The sequence below is a fragment of the Cavia porcellus genome, unplaced genomic scaffold (assembly GCF_034190915.1).
Source record: "Cavia porcellus strain 051 isolate PalLab524CR breed Dunkin Hartley unplaced genomic scaffold, mCavPor4.1 scaffold_1, whole genome shotgun sequence".
Lineage (NCBI taxonomy): Eukaryota > Metazoa > Chordata > Mammalia > Rodentia > Caviidae > Cavia > Cavia porcellus.
The window spans coordinates 46358838-46379605 of NW_026947484.1; the positions used below are offsets into that span (position 1 = coordinate 46358838).

The window sequence follows — 20768 nt, forward strand, 5'->3', positions numbered from 1 at the left end:
AAGCCAGGTATGAGGGTGCACTCCTGTAATCCCAGCACTTGAGAGGGGTAGAAGGGATAGAAGGATTGTTTTAAGTTTGAGACCTGCCTGGGCCACAAAGTAAGCCCAAGGCCAGCCCAAACTGCATGGTGAGACCTTGTCTCAAAAAGATAAAAATAAATAAATAAAAACAAAACAATCCAGAAAATTGTGTACAGTAAATATATCCTCAATATGACAATTTTACCCTCAGGAGTTAGGGGAAAATAGAGAAATGGAAGAAGATAAAGGGATCAGAAGGGATCAGAAGCAGGCTGGTGGACAAAGGAAGAGTCCACATGATTTGGGAACAGGTTAGGAAGACAGGAGGGAAAAAAAGAAACAGAAACAAGAACAGAATAGAACAAAACAACAACAACAAACTAGAAACAATGTCATTACTCATCTAAAAATAAGAACAAGCAATCAAGAAAAAAATTATAAAGCAAAGCAAAGAAAAGCACTTTACAGCATATCTCTGCTGTCACTGGTTGATGGAGTAGGGAGACAATGCCCCAATTCACATTGATTGATCCCAACAAGCCAGCAGTAGAATTATGGTGGAGGTGTATAATCCTGGCAAACTTGGACTTTTAGTTTCACTGAAGTTCAGGCTTCTGATTTCTGGCTGTGAGGCTGGGACCTGAGATTTTTCAGCCCACAACACTCTGAATGCCTCCTGCTGGCTTGAACTCAGCTCTCTGACCTCTGGCTTGTTTGAATTTGGTTGCACCAGAGCCACTAGATGGAGCCAACCCACAGCTGCTCTGAGTTCTGACTTCCACTGGTCCCTTTCCAAAATGGCTATTGGCCAATTCCCTTTCCCAGGAGATGTCTGCTCTAGGATAACTCACCAGTTACTGTGGTGTATAACGTCCACTGCTCCGTTCCACTGCTGTGTTTCTCTGTGAAGGCCTCTAGAGTTGCCAGCAGCCACTATGCCTCTGCAGTCGTGAGCTGCACCTCCAACAATGTGAGCTGGAGCTTAAGGACAAAGCACTACTTGCTCCCTCTCTCTTCTGCACTGTGGTCCCTCCCTCTGCTCCCTCCATGAGCTCTAATTCTCACTTCAGATTCTTGCTGGGTCCCAGCGGCCCACTTACCTCCTCCTTCTCTTCCTCACATTGATATATTCTGGTGTCTGGATTCCAAATATCAGAGAAGATGTTTCTCTGCTGCTCATTATTTTGCCATTTTCCCAGAAATCTCTCATTGCTTTTTAAAAAAAACTTTATGTGCATATTTTGTGACACATAATGAATACATTCATCATGGGGAGCTGGTGCATGCACATTATTACATGTTAGTCCTTTTAGTCTTAATCCCTCCTTTCCCCCACCCTCTTCCTCCATCCCTAGGTACCCTTCCCATCTGCAAAAGAGCTACCTCCCCATTTCCTGTTCTTTTATTTTGCTCTTTAAATTATTTATACTTTGGGTTTTTCATACAAGAGAAACCATGTGCTATTCAGCATTTTGAGTCTAATTTATTTTGCTTAGCATTATGATTTCAAAATGCATCTGTTGTCCTATAAATCACTCAGCTTTATCCTTCCTTATGGCTGCATTGTGTGCATGTACCACATTTTCTTGATAAGATCATCCTTTAGTGGACATTTAGGCCATTTCCAAGATTTAGCTGTAGACTCACTCCTCTTGTGATGCCCCTTCACACACTCCTCAGTGTGTGACAGTGGGTAGATTTTAGTAGCTAGGCACCAGTTAGAAGGGGGGAGGCAGCTGTTATCTTGTGGATAAGGAGAAAATAAAATAGGTTGTAGGTTCCAAGTTCTTCTTATACCTAGCATCTGGTAAAAAGACAAGCTTTGGAAATCTTGCAAGTCAGGAAAGGGGGAATAGATTTTATTGCACTGTGAATCCACATGGTCTCAAGTCAATAATGTTTGAATTATGACTTTTTTACTTCATGATATTGCAAAAACAATATGCACTCAGTAGAAGCTGTACTTTGGAATCTGAATTTTGATCTTTTCTTGGGCTTATGTTACGCAGTACCCTTGTGATGCTTGGTAGAAGTGAGCCACTGTTCCCAGTCAGCTGATAATAACCAAGGAGGAGCATCTGTACTTTGTTTACTCCAAAGCAGAGGAATAGTGATTATTTCATCAGACCACTGAAAATTAGGTGACTTTGTTTTCCTTTTAAATCTGTAGAGAAATAGTGCAATGGAATTGTGTCAGACTGCTTGGGTTCTTAGCTTTCTCTTTCCACTTACTGATCCTGTGGCTGTAGTCAGGTTGTCTAATATCAGTAAACCTCAATCTATAAAACTGGGAAAATAATAGAAATGACCCCATATATTGCTGGAAAGAACAAAAGTGCTCCGTAAATTTTCAGTAAATAGTATCTCTTAGTATTGACTATTAATTCTTCTTGCATTTTCTATCCACTGATTGAACATGTTCTCAACTCATCAAAACAAAAAGAATCATTTTTAGCCATTTCAGACAAACTTTCTTGGACAGGTCCTGATTTGATTTTGTCAAAGGCAATGTAGTGGCAAGGTTGAAAACTTCTATCTTCAGAAGAACCTTCATTTGATCTAAAAATGTAGTATAAGCCCATATTTTAGAAGCTCTTTCATTTGTAAGCAATTAAATGATCCGTGTAGTTGAGATTTTAAAGTAATGCACATCGCTCACAACTCAGTACAGTACATAAGTAGTCTGTGAGACAATTTTGAGTCTCCTCTGCCTATGGAAAGTTTTTGATCATGTATTCCTTTTGAGAAAAAAAAGTCTACAAGGGAGCACAGGATCATTGTTGTGTATCCTGACTCTTCAAAGTTCTATGTGAGGGTCTTTATTGGGAAGCCTGCTAAGTCCATCTATTTGCATGCAAGATAGTTTATCAACAGAAGTTGGCAAATACTCCATGTCTCCTCCCTTTCCTCTTAACAATTGTAGTACAATCAGTTAGCATGAGACACGGACTTCTAATGAAGTTTTAAGTGTACCACTGAGAATGGTTTACTGTGGGAATGATGCTGTACTGAAAATCTCAAGAATTTATGTTGCATAACAGAATTATAACCGCTGAGTAGCAGCTCCTCATTTTCTCTCCACAATCATTGGCAACCACCATTCTACTCTCTACTTCAATGAATTTCAGAATTTCACCTGGAATCCATTCCAGGTGAATGGATTTATAATAATATCTGTATTTTTTCACTGTTTTATTTCACTTGACAAAATATCATCAACGTCACCCATGTTTCTGCATGTGAAGATTTACTTCTTCCTAAAGACTGAATGATGTCCCAATGTATGCATATATTCCATTTTCTTAACCCATCCAGTGACACTTGAGTTGTTTCTACATCTTAGTCATTATGAATAACACTGCAGTTACCATGGTGATACAGATATACTGATGTTAATTTTTAAAAAGTACATACTCAGAAGTTGATTTCTGGATCATCTAGGAGTTCTAGTTTTAATTTTTTAGGCACTTCCACACTGCTTTCCATTGGATTTGAGATTTTCTGGATCATTTCCAACATTTATTATTTACCTATCTATGATCATTGTAGCAGGTGAGAAATAATAACTTATTTTAATTTTGATTTGTATTTCCCTAATGATTAGGAATGTTGAAAATCTATTTGTATGTCTGTTGACTATTGTATATATCTTTGGAGAGATATCTATGTTAGTCTTTGTCTTTTTTTACAAAAAACTTTTTTTAAAGTGAGTTATAGCAATTCCTTATATATGTTGGGTATTAATCACTTATCAGATGTGTGGTTCACAAGTATTATTTTCAATTCTATATAGTGTCTTTTAAATGAGTTAATTGTTGCCTTTGCTGTTCAGAGCTTTGATTTCCTTTCCCACTCCCTCCCTCTCTCCTTTCCTTTCTTCTTTTCCTCCCCTCTTCTTTCTCTCTCTACCCACCTTGTCTCTCTCACTGAGTTTTACATCATTTTACCCCTGGATGTACTCAGAATTCTTTTTTTTTTTTTTGAAATTTTTAAAAAATTTTATTTAAGGAGAAAAAAAAAAACAGAAAAAGGGTACAGGTTACACAGAATTTCAGAAAAAATAAACTGTAGGAAATCACTAGTTAATAGATTACATATTGTCATCTTAGAAATCATTGTTCAAGTTACAAAATTAAAACATATAAAGTGCACTTTCAAACAGTGAGACTGTAAACAGTTCTGTTCAATGATCTAACAAAACTCAGTAATATGGTTTTCTATCTTATACATTTAAATATACATGCGGTTTATATCCTTCAGAGCACTTTCTTTTCCTTTCTTTTGTACAATGACAATTACACATTTTGGGTTTTATTACTCCCACAGTTCTTACTACTTTTTTTTGAAGAGAGTAAAACCAAATGTGACATAGCAGAACAGAGTCAGTCAAATCAAAAGGATGGACATAATAGATAATGTAAAAACAAAATACAAGGTGATCAACAATGGTTACCATACTGCCTCTTGCTATCTTAAAAAGAATTGCCTATATCATCAGTTATAATAAAACTGAACAAAACAGTAAAGAACAAAACCAATAAAACCAAAGCACTGGAGACATTACAGAACTTCATAAGAAGATAATAGTCAAACCAGAATGGACATCATAATGGATCTTATCATCTTCACAGTTGTTGCCTATACTTTTGAACTTGGTACTATCAAGCAAAACAGAATAGAGGAAAATCAGTCTAAATAAGATGGTGAGAGCAATATAGGGTTTCAAATCAAGTTAATAAGAAATCAAAGTGGGTTACTATAATATATCCTGCTATTTTTTATTTATTTTCTCTTAATTAAAAAGATAAAAAAATAAATAATAAAAAAGGGAGATTGAGATAAAAGAGAGCATAACAACAAAACAGCGCAGGTCAAAACATAACCATTTAAGCAAAATAGTGTTTCACCACAAGATATTCTGACATAAAAGTAGTTACCATAGTGTCTCTTTCCTTGAAATCTTTGAGTATAACTTTGTATACTGTAGCATCAAACATATCAAGACAATGTAAAATCATTCAAGAGAATGACAGTATTACAGGGTATTTAGAATCAATTAGCAGAAAATGAACAATGGTTTCTGTATAATCTCCTTGTCTATAAAAGTTTTTGTTTATATTATCACATATAATAAAATCCAATAAGATACAACATGTTAAGACCTTTGGAGACAGAAGAACAAAAATGGGACTTTAAAACAAGATGATATTAAATCAGCACTAGCTATTATAATGTCTTGTTTTCTCCAAAATAGCTGTTCATACCATCCAACCTTCTCTGCCTCATTTCTGTTGAGCTCTTTTTCTGTCATTAGTTGTCAGTTTGTCTTCTTTATTTCACTTTCTGCTCCATTCATTGTGGCCTCTCTGCCAGTGTTTCTGGAATCTTGGTATTTTCCTTTTTTTAGAATATCCTGCAGTATTCTCTGTAGAGTTGAATTGGTGGTTGCAAATTCCCCTAGTTCCTCTTTATCCTGGAAGCACCTTGTTTTTCCATTAATTTCTAGGGACAGTTGTGCAGGATAATATCAATCTTGGCTGGAAGTTATTATCTTTCAAAGCTTGAATTATTTCGCCCCACGCTCTTTGTGATTTGATGGTTTGTGCTGAGAAGTCTGCTGTAATTCTGATGGGTGTTCCCTTGTAAGTGATCTGTTTCTTGTCTCTGACAGCTTTTAATATTCTGTTCTTATATTGGATTTCTGGAATTTTGATTATTATATGCCTGGGTGTAGCTCTGTTTCGGTTGTAGGTGGCTGGGGTCCTGTATGCCTCGTACATCTGAGTATCTTTATCTTTTGTTAAATTAGGAAAATTCTCCTGGATTATTTCTGTGAGTAGCTTTTGTAGTTCATTTGTTTGTGTCCCTACCTCTTCTTTTATGTTCTTAATTCTTAAGTTATAGATCCTCTTATCATCTTCTAGTTTTTGTATTATTGCTGTTTGTTTCTTTGTTATTTTTAAGAAGTTTTTCATTTCATGCTCCCACATTACAAATATGCCCTCCAGTTCAGATAATCTATCCTTAGGTTCTTTCAAGCTGTTATGCCAGCTTTCAATAGAGTTTTTAGTTTCCTGGCAATCTCTTTGAATCTGCTTCATGTATTCTCTATTTTTTCTATCAAGCAATTCTCCCCTTTTTTCTGTTCTTCCATTTCACCTTCTGTTTTTTCTTGGGTGGTGCTCAGCATTTCTCTAACTATTCTACTTATATCTTGCTTTATTTCATTAAATACTTCACTTTTGAACTCGTCTATGATGCTCCAGAGATATCGCTTTATGTCTATTGGTGGTGTGTCTGATATTGTATGTTTTCTGTCCTCATTCTCCTTTGCATTTACCGTTCCTGGATCAGTGTTCTCAGGATTGGGGACTGAGGACCCTTTCTTGTTGCTCCCTTTTCTCATACTTTTTGTTCCTTCCATGCAAGCATATATAAGTGGCCCAGTTTCTTTCTTTGTTGGTTACAGTTTGTTTGAATCCTGCCGGCTAGGTGTTCCTGCCACTGTAGTGTACTAGGGAGACACAGGCCTGGGCAGCTTCTTCTGGGCCCACCCTTCCAGGTCAACCTAGTGAAGGCTCCACTGCTAGGGTGCACCGCCAGGCGCTGGGACCTGATTTGGGCTAGCCTACTGGATCTTAGCGGTGTCACCAGGCCAAGCGCTCCCCACCAATCTCGCTTGAGAGGGGAATATGCAACTATAATCACTGCAGCGTCCTGTTCTGGCTAGTCTGCCCAGTCCCAGAATGTCCTCTTTTGGAGCCTCCTAGTCTATGGAAGGGTCCCCGTTCCTCTCACCACAGGTTGATGCAGGGCTCCCTGCCAGTCCCACTCTCAGCTTCATTCACCGATTCCTGCGGCAGCAGGAAATTCAAATTGCGATTTCCAGAGGCTCCGGTTCCAGCTTCTGTGCTGAGATTTTTATCTGTTCCAGTTACAGCACTGGGACTGCATTTCCAGTTGGTTTCTCTCAGCTTAGTTTGTTCCTGGGTTGGCAGGGTATATTCCCCTTGCTTAGGAGTCCTCACGCTGCACCATTCCTGGATTCTCATACTCGGAATTCTTGAGGTTTCTTCTGTGGCCTTAGACAGATGAAGTAATTAAGGCTCTCCATATAATCTTCAACCTTTACTCCATGCAGTGAGAATTTACCCTTTCTACCCTCTGTTCACCCATGTTGTGAACAAGGGTGGAGCTTCTGAGACTGTCCGGTCGTCCTTTCTTTTGGTAATGAAGACTATATCATATTACTGAGCTAGTTTGTATTGTTAACTTAATCACAAAACTGTTTGAAGACCTTTTTCAAACATCAGGGTGAGCTCAGTTCCCTAAAAACAGAGGCTAACAAATGTTCATAAGGATGTGGAGGAATTTCAATTTTGTGCACAGTCAGTGACATTGTAAAAGAGGACGGTTGCTGTGCAAAACAACATGGCAACTCCTCAAAAGACAAGACAAAACAAAACAAAACAAAAAGCCCAAACAGAATGACTGTGTGGCCCAGCAATTCCACTTCTGGGTGTGTAACTAAATGGACTGAAAACAGGATCTTGAAGAAAAATCTATATATCCATGTTTATAGGAGCATATTTCACAATAGGCAAAAAGTAAAAGAAACCCAAGTATCCAAGGATAGATGAATGGATTAAGAAAATCTGTGCATACATACTGCAGGAAATTATTTAAGCCTAAAAGGGAAGGCTGTTCTTTAGTGAACTAAGCAGTCACAAAAGGAAAACTGTGTGTGACTCTACTAACAAGAAGTGTCTAAAGTAGTCAATTTTATGAATGCAGAACATAGGGTGCTGTTTGCTAGAGATGTGGGATGTGTGTGTGTGTGTGTGCGCGCGCGCGTGTGGTGAGATAAGTTTAATGTAGTGAAAACAATGCAGAGTTTTTGTTTGAGGGGGTAAAAAATTTCTAGAGATGGTTGATGGTGACAGTTACATAGCAATGTGAATATGCTCAGTATCATGAGCATACATTTAGAAATGGTTGAGATGATTCACCATTTTATGTCATATGCATTTGAACACAGTTTAAAAATTTAAAAATACAGATCCAGCCATGTTGGAATTTAGGGCACTGAGCAAGAAAGCATGATGACCCTCTCTTCCTGGTAAGCTGCTGTGATGGGCAAGCCAGGAAGAGAACCAGTTTGCGTTTCCTGTGAGCCTACCGGGCACAGGCTTAGAATCAGACTTCCCACCTCGTCTACCCCTAGTTAGCAACTGAGGGCCAGAGGTCTGAGCATCTCTTAGGAGGATGACCGTTTGCAGTATAGCAAATATGGGGGCTTTCCTTCTGTCTTCTCTTTGAAAGCCAGCATTGTTTTCACTGTTTTGCTTTGTTCTGATTGTTTTGCTCTATTCAATATTGTTTTGATAGGTTTTATAGTGTTCTGTTTTTAGTTTGATTTTGCTATACCTGATTGACTGGACAACTATTGTGAAGATAGTGAGATATACTACGGTAACTGTTACTGTTATCCCGGTAACCTGCTGTGAAGTTCTGTATCAATTTCACTGCATTGTCTCGATTGGCTTTGTTCCATCTTGTTCTGTTGTATTTTACTACCTTCAAAATAAAAATTAAAAATACAAAACGAGTAAACAAAAAATTCTTTGGAAAGCCTGTTTTACTGTTTCTGTAATCATAGCACCCAAGTTTCATAATGCTTTTTCCTTATTGACACTAACGTTTATTTATTAATAACTGACACACAAGGAGCACTTCCATGTATCATTTCATTTATGAACACATTAAGTATATGCACCAGGTGACTCCAATTATTGACTCCATTTTAGAGATGAGCATAATCTTCTCATAATTCCTGCAACTAAAACTGGTTCTCTTGAGCATTCTTAAAAGACAAAACATGGCAGAAGAGCCTGGGCAGACGTGATTTTTTAGTCAAATGAGGGAGTAGGGGGGACCCAGTGATTTGCTAGAAACCTATGAAGGTTTAGAATAAGTTGCGTCAAATGCCATAGATTTACCTCGGAAGCTGCACCCAATCTATGGAGATTTGCCTGTTAGTTCCCTGATTTTGATGTTTTCCAGCTCTCTTATTTCTAGGAATGGGCCCAGTTTGGGCATCAGATATTAGCAGACTCAATATCCAAATACTTGCTTTTAGTAGAGAGGCCCACAGGGTGCACACTGTTCCTTCTGTTGATGCTAGGTCTGCTCAGTCAGCCAGCTCAGAAGCTGGTCTGCCCCAGTTCGCTGCCTTGAGAGCTATCCTGTTAGTAGCAACACACCTCAATCCTAGAATCTGGAAATGCTCTATCTGCCTTCAGTGAACAGGTGAGAAATGCTCAGTTCTGGAAGTTGGAAAAGTTGACTCATTTCCGTGATGGCTTCTCTCAGTACTCCACAGCAGTATGCCACGACCCTGTGGTATGAAGAACATGGCAAAACAATGGGCTCTGCATTACAGTCTAGTATCTTACAAATTTCTGCTCAGAAGAGAACTGTGTCTCACTCCACCGGACCCAGGCCAGCACTTCATACAGTGTCTTGGTAGCAGACCTGGTAGCCTAAATGAATGCACGCTCTGCTCAAAGCTTTGCCAATTAGCATCAATAAATAAACACAATCATGTTTGTGATTAAGATGCCTAAAATCTGAGGCTGGCAAAGAATGCACTACCAGGGCTGAGGATCCCGTTAGAGGAACACAAGGTCCGTGCCATCCCTGGCGCGCTGCCCTCCTAGCATCCGCAAAGCCTTGTTCCAGGACATGGAAAGCTAGCCTGCTGGGTGTGAGCCTGTCTGGGGGGAGGGTGGTAATGATCACTGGGAAGGGGGAGGGACCCGCAGCTTTCTCCTGCTGTGCTCCCCTGACTCATGTAGTTTGTGAAGGAGAAAGACAGTGAAGAAACTTGTGCTTGTATCTTTCCTGTGACTCCGAAGTGGATCCCTAACTGATGACTATGGAAATGAAGAGCATTCCTCCTGGGATGGCCTTGAGAAAAGAGCAGGGTGCTTTTAGGCTCCCCTGCCATTTCTTTTTTTTACAGAGAGTCTAATGTTCTCGTTAGGTAGATGGGGAAACTGAGGCGCATGGTGATAAAGTGACTTCTAAGTTACCTAATCAGTATTTGCCTGGCACTAAAATCCAGGATCTCCTGATTTCCCAGTCTACCACTGTTTCTAGTAACTTCCACTCCACCTTCCACCAGGATCCCTCTCTAAACCCCTTCTCCTAGCTTCCCACACCATCATCCTAAGTATAGTTTATGAAACGCTCACCATGTCCCAGGCACCGTGCACATCCCATGTATTTTATTTAATCCTGGAAGCTTCGTAAGGTCAGCGCAGTCATATCACCACACTGAGGCTGATGTTCAGAGAGGTTTACTGACCTGGAGATACACTCACTGATTCCAAACCCCACGCTCATGACCAGCGTCCACTGCTTCCCGTGAGGGCCTTGACTTGTTCACTCTCCATTCTTCAGCTGCAGAACGCACAGGGCTTGCTGTACCTTCTGCTGTCAGGAATTCACTTTGAAGTGCACATGTGTTCGCTTGAGTACCATGGACAAGGGCCTAAGTAACGGAGGTTGATTTTTGCCTACTTCTGGGAGCTGGAAGTTGGAGACCAAGGTGTCCCCAGAGTTTGTCAGTCTCTCCTAAGGCCTCTCTCCTTCCATTTTGGGTGGCTTTCTTCCCCAGAGTCCTCCCCTGGGCTACCCTCTATGCCTTGATTTCCCTGTCTTTTGAGGAATCAATCATGTGGGAGTAGGGTCCATCTTACTGACCTCATTTTAACTTAATTATCTTTCATAATCTCCAAATATAGTCACATTCTGCAGTCCTGGGGTTGAGACTTTAACATATGGATTTTAGGAGGACAGAAGTTAGCCCTTAACAGTCCAACGTGCTGCCCCTTCCAGGAGTATTTTCATTTTGAAAGATGTTTCTTGATATGGGCAGAAAAATGACGGATTCCATAAATTACAAAGAAGTGCTTTATTAGCTGAGCCCAGCAACGACACTGTCCCAGAAAAGCAGCCAGGGAAGCGTGTGCCCCAGCCAGGGGCTGCAGGAAGTTATAAAGTAGCAAGCCGCAAGGGAAGGGGTCAGGGTCTTAGGATCCTTTTGTCCCCATAAAAGGAACCTGGGAAGGGGAACAAGCTACAAGAACAAGTTACAGGAACCAAGGCGATAGGGAGGGGGTTACATGGAGGGTGTGTTACAAGCGTTTCAGGCACAGGAACAATACACAATGTGGTCTGTGTAAGGGGCAGCCTGAGGAGCACAGGCTGAACACAGGCTTTCCTTTCCTGACTTTGCTCAGACATATGAATTCTCATTTTAAGGCACTTAGATGATAGGAAAAACCAGTCCAAACTGTAGGGCCTTTTCCTCTGCACTTGTGCCACACCGTGCATCTCTGACGGCTAGGTGGCCTCTGTGGGAGAATCTGTAACTCTCATAATGTGATTAGCAGCAATTTGCAGAATCCAGGGGTGTCTCAGGCGAATAACAAGGCTTCAGACCATTTACTGTCAGCTCAGGAGCCATTTGCTTGCTGTGCCAAAGAGCCAATTGCTCTCTCCCAGAAGGTGCTTCGGTTCTGTTTATAAATCCTCTTTCCTCATAAAACCCAAACCCAGGGCGCCTCCAGCTGCGAGCTCCTATAACAATGCAAACTGAGGACAGGATGTAGGGGTCATTGTGTGTGTGGACCCCAAGTGCTACCCAACTGGACCCCCAGTCTAGTTGGGGTCCAGGAAGGGGACTCCAACTGGAGTCAGGGGTCCAGGAAGGAATGGTATTGAAGTACTACAGGTCACCAAGTCAAGCACTCTGGGTTTCCCCTGACCCTGGTAAGGTGCAATTTACACAGTGGCTTCATTGTTCAGAGAGAACAATGCCCCCCAAATGGGTAGCATGCCTCCCCTCCTCCTTCCTATGTCTGCCCCCTTCTCCAGCCACCTTGGCATTTGAACTTGCACTTCTGGTCAAGCCAGTTGGTGCAGGCCGCACGTGTTAGTTTCCTTGACATGCACCTGGGTCACATGGGGGTGTCTGTTTAGCGACGAAATCAACGGGACCTGATGTTTCCCTTTCCCTCACCTCACTCCTTACTATCCCCAAAGCTCTGGTACTATTTTCTCTTGAAGCACAGCTGGCTTAAGGTTATCAACTCTCATTTAAACTGATCTGTAGTAAAAAGAAAAACCTCTTCCCCCTTGAGATCTAATCTCAAATGTCCTGCTATCATAGTGTGACCCAAGTTAGCCAGTGGCTCAGCTGTGATAGTCTTCCTTCAGTAAAGTCACCACTAAGTTCCCCTGTAGCCCTGTGCCTCTGAGCTGACCACCAAGCTAAGGGGTCTGTGAGGCCCAGCCTGCCTGCCCTGACCCTGGGTGAGGACCACTGGTTGGATGGCTCTACCCTCGGGCTGGAGCGGGACAGTTGTGTCACAGGCATTATGGGCCGGTCGGTCAGGTCCCGCTCCCAGAGAGCCTCCCTAGAGCAAGTCTGGGCTTCACCCGAGTGCTCAGGAAAGCAGGTCAGAGCCTGAGAGAGAGAAAGAGAGAGAGAGGGTGGGGGTAGGGGAGGCTGCACGAATTTGTTTTTGATCCTCGGAACACACCAGATGGACTTAGGATAACTTGGGATCTGTAAGTGAACATTCTTGTCAGGAGGCCAGAGGACAGTGCCAGAACCTTCTGTGCTGGGTTGTGTCAAGAGGTGATGCTTCCTCCCCGGGCTCGGGAGGGTGAGGCCTGGTTCCTGCGTGGGGAAAGACAGGTGATGGGGAGAGCTACAATTGTTCCAAGCTTCTTTTGTTCTAGGCCTTGATTGGCAAGGAATCTACCCGTTCCCTTCCTCTTCCTTTCCTTCCTTCCTTTCTTCTTTTTCTCTTTTCTCTATTACAAAAAAAGCACTCATATCCCTTTTATCAAAGTCATAAACAAAAATGCTTCTTGTTTCTAAATAAGAGGAAGAAACCACAGTGGAAAACTTTAATTTTTGTTCCATGAACCCCCTTTCTCTGCAGTGGTGTACATGTATATCCAGTCACCAATGTATTACCAGTTTGTAAATAACTCAAAATATTTGTGGAGATGGAGAGAATTTTTTTTATGTGATTCACAACCAACTGGTTAAATAGCAGGAAATGAGATATTTGGCAAATTTCTTTCCTTGCTTTTGGCCAGTGAACTCTTTTATTCTTCCCTGAAGAAATGAAACATGTGCTCTGTGGCCTCTGACCTGCGAGAGTCTGTCCTCATTTTAGCTATGTTCTGTGAGCTTGTGGCCCTTGCGCAGTTATGGAACTGCACAGATGTGAGACACAGCCGCCTGAGGCTGATTAACTGAGGAGCCACCTAATGCAGAGGCCCAAGCTGTGCTTACCCCGGTAAGACCCCAGCCTGCTCATCAGGGTAACTTTGTGGGTAGAAGGTCCAGTGTTCTTAACGTTAAAAATTGAGTGAATCACTAGGCTGTCTTTGGGGAGCCTGTAGGCTGAGTGAGTCAGCCAGCCAGTGTGACAAGTTAGACACCAATGTGAACTTGGCAAGTTACAGGAGCCTTACTAATCAGTTTGCTGGAACCACCTCCTGCTTTGCATCCAGGGGGACCTGACATTCCAGCGGGATCTGTGCAGAAGGGGCTGTCACAGTGGTGCCTCTGGTGAAGAGCTGAGAACCTGTGAGCTGTTCTGGGATTGTTCTTAACTCACCCTGAGTGAATTACTGTAGAGGTTGGGTCAAAGGGGCTGGGTGACCTAGATAAGGATCTGGCCCCATTAGGAGTTGGTCAGTGAGCAGAAGATCTCAAAGATAATATCTTACCTGCAAGAGGAGACCAGCAGACATCCACATGGTGTGACCCAGGAGTTGTCCTCCCCAAAGGGGAGGCCAGAGAGACAGAGGATGAGGCACCTGTTCAGCACAGAGCTGCTCTCCACAGTGATGGCTGTAATCCCTTGTCATAGGTGTCTGTGGTAGGAGGGAAACATTAAGATCAAAAGTTGGGGACTAGGGTACAGCTCAGTGATAAGGTCATGGGTTTGATCCTTGGTACTGAAAAAAAAAAAAGGCAACAAGTTAGCTCTTATCTCCAACCCAAAGATGCGGCAGGCAGATCCATTCCTTCAGCTCAAGACAAAAGATGGAAGGTTTCCCAAAGTTTGGACATTCTTGTAATCTTTTGTTTGCCTTTCTTCAAAAGTGAGGAGCATGAGCTCCCTTCCATGGTAAGTGGCTGCGGTGTGGCAGACTGCGGCCCTTCCAGGGGAGAACCATCAGCGGCTCCTGAGATCTGAGCCATGTTGAAACTTAGGACACTGGGTAACCAAGCAACCAGCCTGCCTCCCTGCTAAGCAATAGTGAACCTACTGGTGTATGGGCTAGAGTCAAACATCCCACTTCCTCTACCCGCTTCTCCTGTCACCCTGTTAGCAAATGGGAACCAGAAATCTGAGCATCTCCTGGGAGGTTGACCACAGCAAATAAGGGGGACTTCCTTCTACCATCTTTTTGAAGCAAGTATTTTTTATTACTGTTTTGCTCTATTCTGATTAATGGTACTGCTCTATTCAATATTCTATTTTGATAAGTTCTATAATGTTCTGTATTTCATTTTATTTTGCTATACGTGATTGAAAGAACAACTATTGTAAAGATAACAAAATATACTGTGATACCTATTACTGTTATCTCGGTAACCTGCTATGAAGTTCTGTACCAATTTCACTACACAGTCTTAGTTGGCTTTATTCTGTCTTGTTCTGTTGTATTTTACTACTTTCAAAATAAAATTAAAAAAAAAAAGAAAGAAAGAAAGTGAGGGGCATAACTGTGTTGATCTCTGTAATGCTTTGATAATATATTGGTTATGTTTGAGATATTTAAAGTGAGAGGTTCAGGGGGAAAGTTTACAATCAACAGGGCGTAGGGTTTTTTTCCCTCAGGATAAGAGGAGACATGTGCTTAGAGAGAGTTGTTATATGTTTATATTTGGCATGCTGGTCAGTTTTCCATTGCTGTGACAAAATACCTGGGAAAATGAGTTCAGAGAACAGGTGTAGTTTGGCTTTCAGTTTTAGCCCATGGTCAGCTGGGTCCTTGGCTGTAGACCTGGGACAAGGCAGACACATTATGGAAGCAGGAGTAGGTTGTATATAGACCAAAGCTGTTCACCTCTGGTGACCAGAAGGGAAGAGAGAGACTCAGGCATAAAGGATCTGGGAACAATATGTAATCCCCAAGTTTATGCCCCTGTGACCCATTCCCTTCAACTAGCCCCCATTATTACCTACCAATAACTCCACCAAATAATGGATTAGTTCTCTGGTTAGCGCCTCATGATCGATTTACCTTCCCAAAGCCCACCTTCAACCCTGTTGCCTGGTGGACTGTGCTTTCAACACATGACTCTTTGGGGGTCATTTCAGATCTAAACCCAAATACTTGAATATGTCACCAGAATTCTAAAATAGAGCATTTCCCTGTCAGTTTTAGAATGCATTAGGTGCATATATTAAAACTGGTTCTTTAAAGCTTTGGTCTGTTTCCTTGCATAGGACAAGGAGCAGTACTTACTCTTGAATTATCGGCACTATTCTGAGACAAGGACAACCTAACCATGCCTTCCTGCCCGCTGTTCCCTCCCAGGAACACCCAGGGAGGCTGATATTCATTGCCCTGCACATGTCCAAGGCAGTGATGGTCACAGTCTTCAGACAAGAAGGGCTAATTTTCTTTAGTCCTATTTTTGGTGGTGGAATGCTCTTAGCAACTTGCTTAAGAATGACAGCTATGCATTAATGGGATTTTTCAAAGAGCATATTCTCATCATCTGTCCATGAGTAGTATGTTAATGTCACACTGTTAGTTAAAATGGCCAGTGTTTGTGTTCTTGGAAAACTTTACGGGTTTTTTTTGCATTTTAGCTATCTTAGTGGAGGTTCTTAGATTATGAAAAGCCACTGAAAAATATCTCTGACAACCAGTATTTTAGAACAAAGAAATAATGATAAACCAAATTGATTTTCCAAACTCAAGTAATTGCATCCTGATTCACTAACAGTCTTCTTTGAAGACAGCAGAGAAACAGAAAGATTGGAAATAAGAATCTCATCCAAGGTGGGCATGGTGGCACATGCTTGTAGTCACAGCATTCTGGGAGAATGAGACAAGGGGAATGAAATTTTGAACCCAGCCTGAGCAATTTAGTGACTTAGTCAGATCCTGGGGCTAGAGATATATATAGCTTGGTGCAAAGGCTGACATCCAAATCCTTGTACCCACTGCTACTAGAGCTCAGAGAAAGTGACCCACACCCAGACCTGCTTGCTCCATGCCTCAGTCTCTCTGGGACCTGGCCCTAGAACAATTCTGTGGTCCTCTTGCCCACAAACTCTCTTGTCCCCACCCAGTGGGCACGCCCTAGACTCCAATGCACTGCTCCCCACCCTGGCACAGGCCTTTCCTGTGTGCCCACCAATGCTCCTGGGCTGCCTTCTGCTGAGGCCCTGGCCCACCTCCCCATAGGAACACTCACTTTCCTTTCTGCCCTGAATCAGGAGTCACCACTCCCTTTTCTGCTTCCCCCAATACCACAGCAGCTCATCTTCCTTCTGTGTGACATCTGTTTACCTCATGCATTTCCCTCACCTATCTCAGGCTACTACTGCATGGAGAGACTCTTGGGAGTTAATCTCTCACCCTACACAGTTACTCCACAGTACAGGCTGAATGTCCCTTATCTGAAACCCTGGGGACTAGAAGTCTTTTGGTTTTCACATTTTTCCATCATTGGTATAGATACAACGAGCTATCTTTGGAGCAGGACTGAAGTCTAGCATGACATCTGTTCAGGTTTCACATACCCCTTGCATGGTCTCCTGGTGATTTCACCCCTTCTCAGCATACCCGTGTTGACTGGTTAATTACATGAGGTCAGGTGTGGAAATGTCCACATGGACATCAAATTCAAGTTCTGAAAGTTTTAGATTTTAGGAAATTTGGGACTTTTGGAGTAGGGATGCTCAACCTGTACTAAGTGTTCAGTAAATATTAAATCTATGGTTTCCCTGTGCAGGGGATATTAGTCACTATCTTAGTGAGCTGTCTTTTGGGGGGCACTCAAGTGCCAGGGGAAACCACAATAATCTAGAGTAAATGTGAAATACTGGATTAAATTAGAAAAACACCCACTTATTAGAATATTGTTTCCAAATTATAATGTCTTAAGTTTTGAGTAGCTGTGATAGCCTGAGTTAGGCTGCCAGGTTTGTTCCTCTTTACATTGATGCTGCTGGAGGATTTGAAATGATTGTAGCAAGCCAGTCTTTGCAGGGTCTCCTTTGTGTTTCAATCTAGCAGATTATTGATACACACAGTGATGCTTTCAAAGTCTTTATCTAGCTCAGAGTAGATTTCATCCCCCAAATAAAATCAGGCACAGAAGATGAGCCACCTGTCTGAGGCCATAGACCTGACAAAGCCAAGGTTCTAAGTCCCAATAGGTCGGGATTTAACAAAGCAGGGAAAACAGAAGACACAAAACTCAGCCTGGGCTTCAGGGATGCCAGAGCTTAATAGAGAAAAGAGAGATTGACACAAAATTCCAAGGGGTGGAAGAGACACAGGACAAGAGGGAGTTAGAATAAAAGGCTAGTGGGTCTCAGCAGAGTCAGCAGTAGTTGCTGGAGGCATTGGCGAAGGAATCCATGCTGTAGAAAACCATCACAGTCCACATGGTACATTTGCCCTTTCCTGGAGAGAAACTGGGGGAAATGAGGTACAGCTGGTGGACAAGGGAAGCAACTCCATGAAACAGACATTAAAAGGTAAGCCTGGCTGCCACCTTCAGGTTGGGTTGAGATGCAGAAAGCCCGGAAGCTGGAACGGATGGCAGAAGAGAGTCATGGCAGCCCGGGAGAAGGTAGAGATGGGTGGTGGAGACGGCGTGGGGGAGAGCAGGACATGGCAGCAGAGGGTGAACTCTGAGACTTGGAGACCAGTCTTGGTTCTGTGGTCTCTCTAGGGATCCTTATTCAGTCAGTGGGTGTGCCCTTGGTGCCTTGGTGATATGAAAAAAAAAATGAAAAGATACCTAAATTCCCAGCACTGTTGGGAGGTAATAAGTGTAAAGACCCAGGCATTTGGTGTGACCGTGGCAGGTGCCACTGAGGATGGTCACTGTTATTATTGTTACTTATATTTCATTAGAGGCAGATAAGAACTTCAGAGGTGTTCTGCGGACTCAAAGCTCTCTGATAGGGAAGATGGGGATGACGTCAAGGGAAATGAGAAATATGGGAGGCAGAACGAGCTTGATGAGGAGAGAGGTTCAGTTTTGCACAGCGCATGGAGAGCTGTCCCTGCAGGTAACCATGGAGCTTGGACCAGACTGGGCTGCAGCTCAGCTGAGGGGTTGCTGCAGGGAGCTACACTTACCCTGTGTGAAGAGAGCAAGCTGGGTCAGGGGCGCACTGGGAGCACAGCCGTGCAGGCCCTGGCTAAGTCTGCGCCAAGCCTTCCTTAGCATGCTGTAGCAGAGGCTGGGCCCACCTCCTTCTGCATGAAGCCCGCGAAAGGGAAAGCTGGGAAGAGGACCTGGGGCGGTGAGTGCTTCCTCTCCTCTGCCCCCAGAAGGGGAATGTGACATGCCTCTTCCATGAATACCATTCACCCCAGAAAACCAAAGAGGTGTTTTTGAGGTACTCACATTGAACCCAGAGCCTTACTGCTGAGCTCCATCTTCAATCCTTTCTTCATTTTTCATTTTGAGACAGGGCCTCGCTAACTGACAAGTTGCTCAGGCTCTGCTCCAGTGCAAGGTCCTCCTGCCTCAGTCTCTCCAAGTGCTAGGGTCATAACCATAGTTCTAAGGGGTGACTCTGAAACTGGAAATGGCTTTGATGGAGCAGCAGGAGAGGGCTCCTTACAGGGAGAAGGAGGACCGAGTTCTGGGGCTGCTGCTCGGTCTCCAACTGGAAAGGGACCTTGAACTAGTCATTTGATTCCCTGGCTGTCACTTTGTTCTCTCATAACGTCAGGGATGCAGGAGAATCATAAAACTTGGGAAAGGAACGTTATTAGCCCACCACAGAGGTGGCTCTCACATGAGGATGTGCAGGGTATAGAGGAAAATGGGCAGCTTGAAAAAGTTGTATTGTTATGGTCTCCATTCTCCTCACAGAGTTCGGTGGTAGAAGATTTCCAAATCTCTTCCTGTCCTAAAGATTTATAGGTTTATGATGAATGAGAAAGAACCTGCCAGTTTAGTACAGAGACTAAAAAATGATTCTTTTTATTTTTAATTTTCAAAGTCTTACATGTACAACATACACAAACTTATGTTTTTCTGCCATCAAATAAGATTCATTTAAAATCCACTGTAAGCCTGGTAGGATTTAGGCACAGTTCATATAAAAACAATATACAGATTAAACTTTTTTTGTGTGCTGGAGGGAATTGCAGAGTTTGTTTTCAGGTTATGAATAAGGAAACAGGTCTGGAGAGGAGGCAGACATGTGACATGTGGTCATGAAGCAGTGGTTTCCTCACCCGAACAGGGGCTGGACAGTGGGTCTCAGACCTTAGAGCAACCAAGGTGCCCCGAGGTGCTGAGAAACATGCAGATTTTTGAGTCCCCACCTGGCTAGTTGAGTCAGAAGGACTGCAGAGAAGCTTGAGCATTTTAAGTTTTCCCAGTTACTCTGATGGAGGATTCTAGAGGGAACTTTTTTTTTATGTCTTTTTGAGACAGGGTCTCACTCTGCAGTTCAGACTGGCCTGGAGCTTACTTTATAAACCAGCTCACAATGATCCTCCTGCTTCAGCCTGCTGAGGGCTGGGATTGCAGATGTGTGCCACCTTGCCTAACATATCTTTTGTGGGTTGTTTTTTTTGGGGGGAGGGTGTACTGGGGATCAAACTCATGACTTCCTGCTTACCAGGCAAGCACTTAAGCCACGGAACTAAATCCTCAGCCCATGGAGGCAACTTTTAAAAGAAATACCAAGTTTAGTTGGTAGATTATGTCCTCAGTGAGTTTTGAACATGGGTCAGTTGAACATAACTCATGCTGCTAGCAGGCCCAGGGCAGCATGCCTGCTCTCTGTAGTGAGAATGAAATGCACCAAACCATTGATTGTGCCTTTGTCCACCTCGGCAAGGCCTAGGTCAGAATCTCAGGTGGAGCCAGGCATAATGATGCATAGCTCTAACCCAGACCCTGGGAGGCTGAGGCAGTAGGATCCTGTCTCAAACAACAACAACAACACTCAGGTGGCTAGGGACATCTTTTTTGGACTCTGGAATAGACACTCAACCTTCTTAGGTTTGTGCCTTGTCAGATTCAACACGAACACCCTAAAGGATATGGACCTTTATAGTTACTCATTACACAGTCTTGATGTTACTTGGATTCCAAGGCAATCATCAGACCCTCAGATATATTTGCATGGGAGGCCTTTCCCCATCCTCATCATGGTTTGGGAGGTTTATATTTGTAATCTCATGTGAAAGTGATTGAAATCCTAGCAAGTTAATTCCAATCTACCACTTCCAATGGAACCTAGGCAAGAATAAAAACTCTAAGGCATACCTGTAGTTGTGGGAAGCCATGAGGGTCCTAGGTCCAGCTTGTATGATGGTTAACTAGGACCAAGGCCTCGACCCATGGCCGAACCCTGGTTTTATTAATTCACGAACAGCAGAGTGGCTCAGGGATGAGTGGCTGTGAGAATGGCAAGAATTCTGTGAGT

General features: G+C 42.8%; 1 long non-coding RNA gene across 1 annotated transcript in view; it reads left to right on the forward strand.

Annotated features, from left to right (window-relative positions):
- Window positions 1-13289: 13289 nt before the first annotated feature.
- Window positions 13290-20768, forward strand: part of LOC134475778 (uncharacterized) — a 48870-nt gene continuing 41391 nt past the window's right edge. The window contains exon 1 of the long non-coding RNA XR_010047016.1: window positions 13290-13403. This is a non-coding gene — a long non-coding RNA (uncharacterized LOC134475778). The remainder of the gene's footprint in view (window positions 13404-20768) is intronic.